The sequence below is a fragment of the Peromyscus maniculatus genome, chromosome 9, assembly GCF_049852395.1.
Source record: "Peromyscus maniculatus bairdii isolate BWxNUB_F1_BW_parent chromosome 9, HU_Pman_BW_mat_3.1, whole genome shotgun sequence".
Classification (NCBI taxonomy): Eukaryota; Metazoa; Chordata; class Mammalia; order Rodentia; family Cricetidae; genus Peromyscus; species Peromyscus maniculatus.
In genome coordinates, this window is record NC_134860.1 from 101742890 (window position 1) to 101755731 (window position 12842).

The 12842-nt window shown below is 38.5% G+C and overlaps 1 long non-coding RNA gene across 1 annotated transcript; it reads right to left on the reverse strand.

The window, feature by feature from the left end:
• Positions 1-1254: 1254 nt before the first annotated feature.
• Positions 1255-8170, reverse strand: LOC143267201 (uncharacterized). Its single transcript, XR_013042120.1, has 3 exons — positions 8059-8170; positions 6142-6233; positions 1255-2048 (listed from the first exon to the last, which is right to left on the reverse strand). It is a non-coding gene; the product is annotated as an uncharacterized LOC143267201 (long non-coding RNA).
• Positions 8171-12842: the final 4672 nt, after the last annotated feature.

Here is a 12842-nt window from a genome sequence, read left to right on the forward strand (position 1 = left end):
AGTTACTTCCTGTCGACCCAAACCTATATGCCTTGCTGTTCTGCCATATGATTTGTTCTCTCTGTCCAACTGCATCACTTCCTCTTCTTGCCCAGCTCTGTTACTTCCTGTCTATCTGTATAGACCTCCAGATCTCTATGGTTAACTAGTGTTGGAATTAAGGTGTGTGCCACCACACCTGGCTCTGTTTCCAGTGTGGCCTTGAACACACAGATATCCTGCCTGCCAAGTGATAGGATTAAAAGAGTGTGCTAACACTGCATGACTTCTGTGTTGTGGCTGGCTTTTTCCTGTGATCTCTAGGCAGTTACAATTAATACAAGCCTCTATGTGTTTACTTGGCGAATGTAAGTAGGAGAGATCTGTCCCGTCCACAGGCCAGCCAGGACACAAGAAAACTTCCAACTACATCATACTGAAATCTGTGGATCTATGCTTGTCTCTTCTTCAGCAACTCTCAGGATCCTTTCTTTATCCTATTTTCTATTTTCTAGCTATTAGAAACAATCTAAGCAGTGTACTAAATAATAGTTGAATGTCTTCTTTGTATAAATGAAACCTAAATAATTCACATTAAGACTCATATCTGAGGTGCCCAGATTTCTCAGCATCTCCACAGAATAGGATTCCTGCTTCTGAGATCTGATCAGTACTTACCATCACTTATTCACTCAACTATTCATTCAACCGCTTATGAAAATTCCATTTGCAATTATTTTCATAAAATGTTATATAAAATTCAAGTAGAGATCAAAGAAAAATTTAAAGACTAATATGAATTTTGGCTTTAGGTACTAAATAGGCATGTACAAGTTAAAATAACAAAAATAAACTTTGATTAAAATAAAATTTCATATTCACTAGAAGATATGAGAAAGTGAGTGGACTTTGGAAGGATATTTAGAATCTAACAGATGTCTTTCAGACAGTCTGAACATATACAGAAACACAGAATCAGTGATACATAGAGCCAGATTTGTGGAACAGTGCATTGACCAACCTTGTTTCAGTAGAGAATCCATAAGGAAATAATTGAAATTAATCCTGAAGCAGAAACAGAAGACCCCCCCCCCTCAAATGGCCTGTGAAACAGTATGGACTGGATTCCTGCTGATTGCAGCTCCCAGAAGGTTCCTCTGCTCGTTAAGCTCCCTTAGGAATGAAGATCCCTGGTTAAAAACATTGAGAAGAAATCTGCCAACACCCATCCCCTCCTGGAGACCGATGTCCACACCAAAGTAAATTAAAGGTCAGAGAAGTTCTGCTATAAATGCCACCAACCACCTTCTGTCCACCCTTTGCTCATCAGTTTCATTAGAAAAATATTTAGCTTATCTTAAAAGGTGTCTCGTATTTCCAATGTGAACTTTTCCTTCATTGGGCACTTGGATATTTCAGCAGAAAGTAACACCAGACTACTAAAATAGGAAGTGGTATGTGTAATTTCATTTTTAAAGAGGTAAATATGAAAGTTGAATGAATTCAAATAATTTCTGTCCAATTAAGCAGGGCTGGGATGCAATCTGTCCAATTTATGCTTAATGAGTTGTTCTCCATGGCGTTCCCCATCTCCACAATCGGATTAGTAGGTTTTATTGTTCTCAGGCAATATCAAATATGATAAATCATCATAATGTTCAACAAGTTTGACAAGATTCTCCCACCAGAATTTACAAAGTGATGAGTTGCTTCAAATATTAACATGCTAAATAAATATTGAATGAGCTCCTATGGCAAAAACAAAACTTATTTACAAAGCAAAGGAAAACAAGCAAACACAAACGTAATAATGATGGCCTGTGTTGATGAAGGCGTATCTGGAGCAAAGAAAAAAATTTAGGTTCTTAATAATAGTAATTAAAGTCAGTTAAACCATTTGATGAGCTTATTATTATTGCTTTGACTTAGGTGTTTATATACTTCTCGTAAGTATAACTAGAATAGATTTTTAGAAAGAGAATCTGCAACTTACAAACCAGCTGTTGAAGAGCGAGAAGCCTTCCCTCCAAGCCTGGATATCTGGATATTTTATTCCGCTTGGGATTTTGCTGTGAGATTGAAAAGCATTAATGATTTTTCTCCAGCAAGCATCTAAAACCACAAACATCACTTTAAAAGTATTCAACAACGTTGATGTCACTGCTAGGGAAATAAAGCTGCCGCAAAAGGCAACTGTCCTGAAATCCACCAAGGGAAAAAGCCAATGTGAGCAGACACTAAAAATAAAAGCTTTTGATGGCCACTTTCAAGGAGCATTAGAATTAAGAGCACAGCCCAAGAGGAGCATATTTATAAACTCTTTTGCCTTCTAAAAATACTTAGATTCTTCAAAAAATTTATTTCTAGTTGAAAAAATTGGGTGTTTATGGTGTGCAATGTGTGTTTTTATGGGTATATTTGTGGAATTGTTAAATCAAGGTGAAGGTTGAGGATGGAAACTGTTAAGCTGTCATTAACATCTATGACACAGAGAATGTGTGTTTTCATCCATAGAGAAACACTCAATGGCTGCCAAAGGGTTTTGCAAAAGGCTTCTAAGTGCTGTTAATCTCCCGGTTAAGTGCTTTTGTAGGGTGAGGAGAAAGAGGGGAAGGAAGCTTGAAAACTGGAGAAGATTCTGTGGAATTAGTCTACTGGTAGCAAGGTGGGAGAAATTCTTGCAGTCAACAGTCAATACACAAGAAACAGAATGAATAACCCAGAAGTATATACATGTAGTTCTCATAATTCTCAAGAGAGTTTTATAAATAACAGTGTCGATCAGAGGCTGAAGTCATATCTATCTCCCACTTCTGGCTTCACATTATAACCTTGTCAAAGAAATTCACTCTATCAGTGTTTCTCAACCTTCCTAATGCTTTGGCCCTTTAATACAGTTCTTCATGTTGTGGTGACCCCAACCATAAAATTATTTCATAGCTACTTCATAACTGTAATTTTGCTACTGTTAGGAATCATAATGTAAATATTGATTTCAACTTTCAGAATGAGCTATTGGCCAGGTACTATAGCATGGCTGTTAAATGTCCCTGATATGCTGGATAGCTGATATGTGACTGCCTAACGTGGTTATTACTCACAGGTTGAGAACCATTATATCTAGCTTGATAGTCTTCTCTGTAGTGGTCAATGTTGTGGGATGTTTGTACACTGTGTGACAATATACTGCTGTGACTGGTGCAATAAAAAGCTAAACAGCCAATAGCTAGACAGAAGGTATAGGTGGGATGCTGTGGGATAATGCTTTTGTACACTAGTTTAATAAAACACTGATTGGCCGGTTGCCAGGCAGGAAGCATAGGCAGGGCGAGCAGACTAAAGGAATGCTGGAAAGAGGAAGAGCAGAGTCAGGAGTCACCAGCCAGATGCAGAAGAAGCAAGATGTGAAGGTAGAACTGAAAAAAGGTACCAAGGCACATGGCTAAACAAAGATAAGAATTATGTGTTAAACTAAGTGTAAGAGCTAGTCAGTAAGTAATATGCCTGAGCTAATGGCCACGCAGTTATAATTAATATGAGCCTCTGTGTGCTTACTTGGGGACACAAGTGGGAGAGATTTGTCCTGACCGCCAGCTAGACAGGACACAGAAAAACTTTCAACTACAGTGGGACTTGCAGACAGAGAAAGAACTCTGGGAAGAAGAAAGAATGAGTTACCAGCCTGACACAGAGAGGAAGAATGACATGCAAGATGGAAAAGAGGTAACACCATGTGGAAGAAAGTAGATTAATATAAATGGGTTAATTTAAGTTATAAGAGCTAGTTAGGAACAGGCCTAAGCTATAGGTTGAGCTTTCATAATTAATAAATCTCTGTGTCATTGTTTGGAAGATGGATGGCAGCACAGAGAAAGACACATTACAGGCCAGGAATGATGATGTTATATTTGTATAAAAATTTTGTCCCAACAATTTTCTTGGAAAAGAATACCATTTAACTTGATAAAGTTAAATTTCTTTAATTGATTTTCAACTTTCAGAATCAGCTATTGGCCAGGTACTATAGTATGGCTGCTAAAGGTCCCTGAAAGAATCACTTGTCACAGTCTTGGTCCCCAGAGTTGTGTTTTTGGGAGGTATTTTAGAAATCTTTAACACTCTTCACATTTTGACTAATGGCTGCCTAAGCTTAATGCACAGTTTTGCTGAAGATTTAATTTTTACAACTGATAGTCATTGTCATTGTTTTTGAAATCTTAATGTGCCTATTTTCCTGTCTTTCTTGGATTTTTTCTGGAATATTTACTAAGAGACTGTCTCAGGATGAGTGATTAGAAGACAAATATCCCAAGTCTGTACATTTCTGAATATATTGTATGTGTCTTCACACAGATACTCCGTACCAGTTTGGTTTTAATTTGTGACCATTACAAACCCCCATCTAGTGCAAATTTATTAACTATGGTCAGAGGTCCAACATAGGTATCAATGTGATAAAACCAAAGTATAGCAGATCTGCTTTCTTCCTTTCACTTGCTCATGCAGGTGACGGTGGAATTGATTCCTGTTTGAGGTTTGGAGAGTCCCATTCTCTCATTTACTGTGAATGGTGTCAGCCTCTGCTTTCTGGAAACTGTTGTACTTCTTTACCCATGGCTTTTGGCTCTACCCCAAAGCTAGGACTACCTGACAGAATGGTTGTGTCATATCTCTTAATCATTTTTTCTTTTCTTTTTTGGTTTATTATCATTTTTAATTAATATACAGAGTAACAAGTTTTATTATAGCATTTACATATATTCTTAGTTTGGATAATCCTCTGCTCCCAACCCGCCCTTCTCCCCATTTCCTTATTCCTCTGCAGCATCTTTGCTTGCACCCTTTGGCCTTCAGTATCCCCCGCTTCTATTTTCCTGTCACATGTGTCCCGCTGCCCTCCCAACCCTTTCAAGTCCCCACCTCCCAGACCTGGTCCTAATACTTTCCACTTACATCCATTTTCCAGGAAGTTTCATAATTCCGTGTTGTCTTCAGAACTGAACAAAATCCCATTTTTCTTTTCTGTCATTACTCTTCTCTCACCTCACCATGAAAAATTCTCACGCAAAAGCTGTGTCAGTCAAATGGAGGTCGTGGACTGTAGGGTATAGAATCCCTCCTGACATAAATTTTTGCTTGATGTTGGCTCACCAAAGATAACCAACCCTTTCTTTTCCTCTGTCCAACTTTTGACAAAAGTTACTCTTAGTTTCACCCCCTGCCTTCTTAGCTTCATATCCATAGATGCACATTCTTCATCTTCTTTTGCTGCCGACAGCCACGTCAACCAACTTCACTGAGCAATTTCCACTCTGAGCTTTTCCTAGTGCCGCAAAATTTGGAATTCTGCTAAACATAAAAACTGGTCCATAAAAGCTGATCCAGAAGCATAGATTGTTAATTTCACTAATTTATCTCAGAGGCTTTCATCCTTTGGGAGTTGGAGAGATTGCTCAGACATTCAAAGTGCTTGCTGCTTCTCCAGGGGACCCATGTTCAGTTTCTGGCATCAGCATCTGCTTCCTCACAGCTGCCTACCAGGAGCTCTAGGGAGTCTGACACCCTCTTCTGGCCTCCTGGGGCACCTGCATGCTAGTAGTATACACTGGCACAGACATACATGTACATAAATAAAAACACACCTAAATGTGCTTTCATCCTTTAAAGAAAGCCTCCTGGTATTTTTATGAGATGGGAACCAACCTCCAGTTGCTCCTGGTCATTTTTTAAAATTTTTATTATTTTAATATTCCTAATAAATCATATCTAGATTTTTACTGTGTGCTGTATCAATAAGACTTATCCTGAGGTCCAAGAAGGAGATAATAAAATTAAGATTTAACTTGAAAAAAGGGAAAGCATTTGGGATAGCTTTTGTATGTTTAAAATTATTGAAGAAGAAAATATTATAATTAAAATTTTCTTTTTTAGATGCTATCTGAGCATGGAAATCACAGAAGCTCTATGTGGCTCAGATATAATGAGCTTTCAGAACTCTCTCTCTCCAGGACAGTGCAAGGCAGTTCCTACCTTTTTCAACAAATGAGTGTCTTTGAAACACTGGACTCAAATAAATACGTTTATTCAGAGTCAGTCTTCTTGTCCTGGTGATTACAATAGCAAGGTAGAGAAAAATAAATAAGGCTTGCTGTACAAACTCACATTGTAATGAAGATCTAACTTCAGTCATTATCTCTTGAAACAGCAGTTAGGAGGTGCAGAGGGGATGGGATATTGCTGTTCTTCTGTGCACTCTGCAAGGAGAAGGAAGCAATTTGAATAAAATATCTAACAAATAAACTGTTGGGGATTTGTCAGAAGTGTGGTGCTGGTCTCCACAGGAAGCCTGTGAGGAGTGTAGAAGGTCTGTAATGATGAGGAAGTTTTTGCCCTGGTCTTCTGTACATTGAACACCAGGGAATCTTTCCAGCAACTGTCTCTGTGACATGTTTGCGCATGCCTGGCACGATGGTCCCAAACTCTGTGGGCCAGACAACAGCCTCAAGCTCCCATGCGATCCCTGACATTAGTATTTAATGAGTGATGACTTTTCTTATTTCACTTAGATTTGCTGTCCATCCTGATTTGAAGATTGTGTAATTTACATCGGAACTAATTATTTTCAAATATACCTAAAGTCTCCAGTAACTACAAAAAATGCTTCAAAAAGCACTTTGTTTTGTTTTTTACAGAGTTGCTTGCAAAGATAACCATGAAAGCAAATTCTTATTTTCAATGTCACATTTTAAGTAAAACAAATCATTCCTTAAGTAAAATCACTCCATAACATAAAGTCTGAAAGAATCGAGGTTGAGGAGGTAGCGTGGTCTGTGAAGTGCTAGTGGACAGCAAGTGTAGGGACCTGAGTTCCATCCCAGGGCCACCTAGAGTCCTTTATAGCAGCATTCGACTATAATCCCAGTGTCAGGAAAGCAGAGACAGGCAGATTCCTGAAGCCTCACTGGTCAGCCAGTGAAGCCAAATCAGCCAGCTCCAGGTACAGTGGAAAACACTGTCTCAAAAAAGTAGGGTGGAGAGTAATTGAGAGAGACACTACTAACAACCTCTAGCCTCCACACTCATGCATATACTTGTGCACACACAGAGACAGGAGCATACACACACACACACACACACACACACACACACACACACACACGGAATATATGTGTGTGTTAAGAGCTTGTTTTATTATTATTTCTAGATTAAAAATTTGAAGATTTCAATGGAGATAATTTCAAAGAAAGAATTAATTTACTTTGTCTACCTCACAGTCTTAATGTTGGAAGCAGAAAGGTCTGTACATTTGGCAGCCAGGAGGGAGTTCTTACTTTGGAGGGATGGTCTGTGCCTGTGAGCTCAGGCCTTGGGAGACACTGGCTGCAAGTTCAGACCACCCTGGTATACATTATGAAACTATAGGCTCAAAGGCACAAAATAAGAAGGAAAAAAGAAAGGAGGGGGATTGATTTAGCAGAATATACCAAAAAAATTCCTAGCAATCCCAAATGAAGGTGAATTATGAGGTCACAATTACTCTGTTTAAGGTTATCGTCACTTTCTTTAAAAAATTTCTGGGTTACTGACAGAAAAGTAAAACTGTAATCTATGTTAATGAGGATATGAAGAAAAGGAAACTCACGTGTGTAAACAAGTATGGACAACTATCATATGATCCATCGATCTTGCCTCTGGGGATATATCTAAAGAAAATGAAATCATCGTGTGAGAAGAGGTCCCTACTCCCATGTTTACTGCAGCAGTATTCAAAACAGACAGGGTAAGGGAATCAGGCTAGGTGGCTCTCAGTGTGTGATTGGGAAAGAAAGTTATATATATATCTATATATATATATATCTATATATATATATGGATATTATTCATTCATAAAAGGAATGAAATTCTTTCATTGTGGCCAAATGGAACTGAAGGACATTAAGTGAACTAATCCAGATGCAGAATGACATACTGCATTCATCCTCAAAGTTGGAAATGAAAGGTTGATTTCAAAGTGGAAGTGAACAGAACTATTACTGGAGGTTAGGAATTGTAGACAGAATGATATATAACCATACTTACTTTGAACTTGGACTTCTCAATGTCCAGAACTATGAAATATAAATTTCAGTTTGTAGCCTCTGGCATGTTTTCAGTAGAACTCCATTGAGATACATCTATAATTTTAAATGTGAAAGGAAAAGATGTAGAATTTAATGACCTAAGCATTCACTTTTATAAAGCTGAGGGGGGAAACTACCAAATAAACTAATTACAAAAAAAAGAAATGAAATGAAGGATAGAAAATAGTAAAACATAATGCAGATAAACAGAAGGGAAGCTTGATCAAACCAACTATAGTTCAGATATGTCTAATAATATTTTTAAAACATGGGCAAGACTGAGAAAATGCAAATAATAAAGGTGAGGGCAAACAGCAGGAATGTAAAAGGATTCAGCTTCAAGTACTAGATTATAAAATATAGTAAAGACTCATCTTCCTAGTATATTTGAGAGCGTGGAGTAAATGGGGACATTTCTAGAACTCTTATTTACTAAAGTTTCTTTCAAAACCAACTTTATATTTAAGTAATTCTATAGTTTTTTAGAGTAGGGATTTTTTAAAGGGAATATTACTAGACTGCAGTGAAAATATTCGCTTACCTTCACATGAACTATTTAAATGATCAAAACCCACATTGTTCTGTTATACTCTTCTTCCATTGTTGTTCTGGATGCCTGACAGAAACAACTCCAAAGGAGAGTAGATTTATTTAAGCTCACAGTTTCCCAGGTTTCAGTCTGTGGTTGACTGGTTCTGCTGGTCATGGGCTGTGGTAAGGATGAACCGATGTCATGATGGGAGGGAGTGACCAGGCCAAGTCTCTCACCTCATGGTAGCCAAGAAGCAGAGATCTAGGCAGCAGGAAGGGACCAGGGCAAAATTCACCCTTTAAATTAGACAAGCCTCCAGTGATCTACTTCCTCCAAGCAAGTTCACCTCTCCCCAGCTTCACCACCTTCCTATAATCTATTCAGATTTAATCTCGGGTGGATAGACCCACTGATAATGACAACCTGATCCCTTCTCAAAGCTGTATCTGTGGCTACTATTCCCACCAGGAAACAAGCCTTCAAGTAACAGTTCCTTTCAGTGGTGGTGGGAGTCATGCCCAAACAATTACAATTTCTTTGCTTAAAAGAGATAGCCAGATCTTCATGATAAAACAGTGTGACCAGAAAAGGCTCAGAGCAGTAGCATTCAACAACACACATATTAAAATCTGAACTTAATGTTAGTAGGAAGTAACTTGCATCCTTAGAATATATATTATATTATGCATCACGATTATGTTGTATAAGAGACAAAGTCAACTTTTCCTTAATTGTCTGCCATAGGCAGTGCTCCCACAGAGAAAAAAAATTGGCTTCCTCCAAAATTTGATGTAGGCCAGGGCATCTGATACAACATTCTGGTGAGCCTCAACAGCTGCACCCCAGACACTCCAACTCTTTGAGCCAGAGGGAAGTTGCTTTTCTAACTTTGAGAACTAATGTGACTCCTGCTCGTGACTTACCCCATAATAAAACTACTGTATAAATTTTAGAGCCCAGTCTCAGAATACCACACAAAGAGTGGGGAAATCCTGTTCCTCAAACCACAGATATTGAGCTGACAAGCTAAAGAGAGAGCATAAATTCACTTGAAAGACATCACTTCGCATGAACCGTGATGACACCAAGGAGGGGTCATTGATTCCTTAGTGATGCACTTCCCAATGTTATGTGTTGAATTCCTGGTGTCTTATCTGCTCCTTTTGGGTTGTTATTTATAGGTACACCAGTGAATGGGTGCTGCCTACCCATTCCCAGTCCCCATGAGGCCAACATTAAGGCATGGTATATTAAATGTCCTTACAATCAATTCCTTATCATGTTACATAGTAAGAATGAATGTCAGACTCCTCCAAATTTATTTGTTAAGGCTTGACTACTCAGTGTGATGATGTTTGTAAGTGGAACCATTTGGAGGAAACTGGGTTAAGATGAAGCCATGAGGGGCCCGCCCCTCACAATGGGTGTAGTGTCTGTGCAAAAAGATAAGATACAAACTTGCTTTTTGTCTACCATCTCTACCATCGGACATCTCAAAAGAGTCCATCTGGAAGCCAGGAAAAGGGCTTTCACCAGAACTTGACCATGGTGGTACCCTGATTTCCAATTTCTGGACTTCCTTAAAAAATTTGAGAGGTTATTTTTCTGTTGTTTAGACCACCTGTGTAGCTATTTTATTGCCACTTCTAGCTGTTCTCATACTGACTTAGAGTGAGCAAATAAGAGGAAGAGTGTGAAGAGCCCTCCAATGATTAGGAAGTCTCCTTATGAGTCTAATTAGCTTCTTTCCAAGGTAGCAAAGCAGAGTAGATGTTTCAGCAAGTGCTGACTGAACCCCTGATTGACTCACTGTTGAAATCCCTGGTTCCAGGTTTGAGTTGACAGTGTTTACTAACACTGGAAACAGTCATGCCGATAAAAGAGTTAACATCCTAGAATCAGATCAAGAGCAGTAAAGAATATTCCCACATGCTTTTTAATTTTCCTGAACATTTAAGTTGTTAATAGTGTTAGGAGGAGGTGAAGAGTAGGTGTTTCAAATACTTTACTTCCAATTCAAAAATAATGAGGGTGCATTTTCCCTCTGTTCTCAAATCATTTTTTGTCTTTTCCAAAGAATCTCTTGTTGAACAGTGTGACAGTCTCATGAATTGTTGGAGTTCAGAGGTTAGAGTTACGTTTTCCCCAGGTTGTATACTAAAGCCCTATCAGTCAGTGATTTCTGGGCTTCATGTCTTCAGGCATTCATGGATCAATGTGTTAAGCTTGGCAAATTTATAAACAAATTAAGGAAAGTCACATATCAGAATGTTTGTGTAAGCTCAGCAACAAATCTTGTAAAGAATTGTTTTCTCTTTTGATCATCATTATAAGCAAATAATTTAAATAATTTTATAGAAGTGTTGCATATAAACAACATCAAATGTGACAATATAGAAGGAAGAGAATGCACAGTTTTTGAGTTTGACATACCATCTTTTCAGAAATATCATCTTTGGATTGTTTTCCCTTGTCTAAAAACCAAGTGTCAATGTCAGTATCTTTGATGCAATTGCTGTACCCCTCGCTTGTCTTAAACTGTAGTGCAGTCCACAAGCATCTCATGAAGGAGCTTACATAATCTGAACAACTAATCTTACTGCCCAATGAAGTCTAAAGAAATCTGTCCACACAAAAATGACAGGCTTTCAGCTGCAAGCAGAAGTATGCAAAATCTGCAACAGAAAAATCTGCCTTTGTTGGTATACTAAAACTTCCTTGCAGGTAAAATAATAAGGAAAATATATAGACTGGTATAAAATAATGCTAATAATTTAGTCTTATCTTCTCCTTGCCTTAATTATAAAACAATGTGCTGTGAAAGTCAAGTTTTTTGTTTTTTATTTAATTTTATATTTTAATTTAATTTTACATATCAGCCACGGATTCTGCTCTCCTCCCTCCTCCCGCCCCCCTCCCCCAAGCCCAACCCATATTCCCATCTCCTCCAGGGCAAGGACTCCCTTGGAGATTCAGCTCAGCCTGGTAGATTCAGTTTTTATATGTCCAGCTAAAATACTAGTCTGAGTTCTTACCTGCTACATTATAGACATTGGCCATTGCTCTCTAGAAGCATTTTCGGGGCAGTACAAAGTCAATTCCTTTCTCTTCATCCATGGCAAAGGCTTGTGATGCCACTGTGTCACATATGTTTCCAATTAATCTCCTACCAGGCTATCTGATTGAATTATACAACCACTGAATGTTTTAAAGGCTTCCCTGATTTGAAGCTCAGCCATAGGTTAAACAGTCAAACTGTTGGTTGAACTATCAAACTCAAAGTACATGTTTAACATAAACAAGTCATTTCACAGATACAAGCATGGATAATGGGGTATTGTAGTAGCGGAAGGCAGATGCCTTTGCCTCATTTTGTTCTTATACCTAAAACACTGCAGTGCTTATTTTTTTTAACATTAAAAATAAGGGACAAAGAGACATTTCCACTTATTACAGTATAGACAAATAATCTGAATAATTCAGCCTCTGTTTACAGAGTACAAAGTGAAGTTCAGATTCCATAAATATTCAATATTAATATGGTAAATCAGTCTAGACAACTCAGAAACCACCCTAACTCTGCATAGTTCGATTTGCTGGTCCTGAGAGAACTGATTCACCAGGTAATTACTATATCACCACTTTACCATTACATAGAAATACCAAAGAGGGGAAAATGCCTCCTTATTTTCAACTTAACTTACATCATCATTGCAGTTCCGTGGTGTAGAGTACTGTGGGTTCAGTCACAGAAGGAGACCGTTCCCAGACTTTCCAAACGCCTGCTCTGACTTAGACATGGCAGCTCTCTTTTGCCTTCCTTTCTCTGCCCCAGGTTTGGTCAGTTCACAAGAGCTGTCACTATGTCTTAGCTCCCTGCAATCTCATCCAGGTGAGCAACTCCAGCCTCTTGCCAGACAGCTGTGCAGCAGGCAGTGGTTCTCCTGACACTGGGGAAAGAAAGATATCTTTTGCAAGGACGTGCTGGAGAAAAGAAGTTGGTTTGTAACTAAGGCTGGCTGAGAAGGATGCAAAAGAACGGCATCGAAGATACAGGCAAAAATAAAACACCTCTGTCCTCTTAGTTACCTCTAGGGTTTCCTGTAATAATTCTCTTTATGCTCTTTAGAAAGCAGCTAAATGTGAGAAGGGATCGATGGAAAACCATTGGAGGGAGACAGAAAGGGCAACCTTAGCCTGGTAATTAAGAG